The sequence below is a fragment of the Bidens hawaiensis genome, unplaced genomic scaffold, assembly GCF_021521415.1.
Source record: "Bidens hawaiensis isolate Kalapana, Puna unplaced genomic scaffold, B.hawaiensis_p1.1 tig00011786_1, whole genome shotgun sequence".
In the NCBI taxonomy this organism is placed as follows: Eukaryota; Viridiplantae; Streptophyta; class Magnoliopsida; order Asterales; family Asteraceae; genus Bidens; species Bidens hawaiensis.
The window spans coordinates 63775-66199 of NW_027491934.1; the positions used below are offsets into that span (position 1 = coordinate 63775).

At 40.3% G+C, this 2425-nt stretch overlaps 1 pseudogene across 1 annotated transcript; it reads left to right on the forward strand.

The window, feature by feature from the left end:
• The first annotated feature begins 224 nt into the window (after positions 1–224).
• Positions 225–1610, forward strand: LOC143538951 (triphosphate tunnel metalloenzyme 3 pseudogene; annotated as a pseudogene). The gene is made up of 2 exons (XR_013136346.1): positions 225–962; positions 1037–1610. The product of XR_013136346.1 is annotated as a triphosphate tunnel metalloenzyme 3 pseudogene (transcript).
• Positions 1611–2425: the final 815 nt, after the last annotated feature.

Below are 2425 nucleotides of genomic sequence, written 5' to 3' on the forward strand. Positions count from 1 at the left end.
CACCCCTAGTTATCATTATAGGTTTAACGCAAAACCGTCCCAGACCTATCTTTACACACTCCGTTACAAAATATCTTATAAATTACTTGAACACCATACAACACCAGACATTCAAAATATGCTTCGAAGAAAACCCAGCAAAATCGAAGACAAACAAGAAATCCAAGAATCCCGTACCACCACCACCGCCGCCGCCGCCGCCGCTGTCGTCAATTCCACCGGCGCCACCACTCTCCTCCATCACTTCAACTCCACCTCCAAATCCGACCGCATCGGCCTCTCTAAACCCTAAACCCGATACCCGAAACCATGGAAATCGAACTCAAGCTCCGCCTCCCAAACTCCCACTCCCACAAAACCCTTGTCTCATTATTAACCCCTTTCCACACCAAAACCCACAACCAACACAACAACTTCTTCGACGGCGCAGCGGGCGAACTCTCCGCCCGTCGCGCCGTCCTCCGCATTCGCTTGTACAACGATCGCCCCATCGCCCGGTGAGTCATCAGTCTCAAAGCGAAAGCGGAGTTAAAAGAAGGGTTAGTCGAGTCGAGGAAGACGAGGAGATCGACCCGGAATCGGGTACGCGTGTGTAACCGACCCCACTCGGTTAACGGGTCTGATCGAATCCTCTCGAATTATGAAACGGGTTAAAGACGGGTTTTTTTCGGGTAATAATAACAATAATAATAATGGGTTTGTGGGGTTAGGCGGGTTTAAGAACTTGAGGCATGTGTATGAGTGGAATGGATTGGTGATTGAATTGGATGAGACGAGTTTTGAGTTTGGGACTTTGTATGAGGTTGAGTGTGAGAGTAGCGAGCCAGAGAAGGCGAAGGAGTTGATTGAGGGGTTTTTGAAGGAGAATGGGGTGGATTACTCATATTCGGTTGCGTCGAAGTTTGCGATTTTTCGGGCTGGGAAGTTGCCTTAGTAAGTGAAGTTGTTATTTATCTTGTTTGGTATATGTGTTTCATGAATGTTGATTAGGCGGTTGATTTAAATTGTTTTTTTGATTTGTTATTTGCAATGTTAGGTAAGATTCAATGGGTTTATGTTGTTTTCTTGCTTATTATTGAATGATTATCTATCTATTATCTAGCTACTGTTAATACATGTTTAAGTTTGACACATGTTTATTTTTATGTAATTAGGCATGTAGCGTAGCTGAGCCGAGCTGAGCCCACGCTTGACTAGGCTCGAGCCTGGCTCGTTTTGATTCACAAGGGCTCTAGATCGACTCGTTGGTCATTTATTCAAGCTCGAGCTTGTCTCGGGCTTGGTTTGTTTATTTCTTGTTAATTAATTTGTATACATTTTTAAGTTTGTTACATATTCTGAGAAAAACCTTGTTAACAAGCCTGAGTAATTAGGGGTGTAGCATAGCCAAGCCGAGCCTGGCTTGTTTTGGCTTACGAGAGCTCGAGCTTAGCTCGTTTCAAGATCTTTTACTAAAGCTTAAGCTCGGGTGGGTCGTTTTTCCAAGCTCGAGCTGGGCTCGGGGTCGGTTCTTTTATTTATTGGATTTTAGTCTTTTAACCATCAAAAGGTGGATTCTTTTGCTAGTTTAAATCCTCATATGCATGTTCAGAAAAGGTTCGATTTTGTCGAAATTGAATTTTTGGGAAAATAAATTGATTGCTTTTTCATCTAATTTTTTAAGGAAAATGGGGTTTCTTATTCTTTTCTAGTTTCCAAAGTTTGCGAATTTTCAGTTTGGGAAGTTACCATAGTAAGTGAATTTATTAATCTTGTTTGATATATGTGTTTATTGATTTAAATTGATTTATGTTTCATTGGCTATAATGTTAGGTTAGATTTAATGGGTTTATATTAATGGTATTTTCTTGTTATTGTTAAGTTTGACACAGTTTTACTCATATGTAGCTAGGGGTGTAGCCTAGCCAAGCCGAGCTCGGCTTGTTTTGACTTACAAGAGCTCGAGCTCGAGCTCGGTTTGTTTCGAATTTTGTTTTTCTAAAGCTTAAACCCGGCTCGGGATTGGGCTCTGCTTGGTTATTTATTGGATTTTTTGTATTCGGTTGCTTCCAAGTTTGCGATTTTTCGGGCTGGGAAGTTGCCTTAATAAGTGAAATTTTTAAATCTTGTTTGGTATGAGTTTGTTAATTGTGCAATTCTTGATTTAAGTTGTTTTTTGATTTGTTAGTTGCAATGTTAGGCTGGATTCAGTGGGTTTTTTTTTGTTATTATCTATCATCTATAATCTAGCTATTGTTAAACATGTTTTAAGTTTACACATTTGTTCTTTTATGTAATTAGGGGTATAGCGTAGCTGTGCCGTAGCTTGGTTCGTTTTGAGCTTTTTTTCTAAAGCTTGATCTCGGATCATGGGTCATATTTTTCAAGCTCAAGCTATTGTTTGTTAATTTATTGGGTTTTAGTCCTTCGCAACCAAAAGATGGAT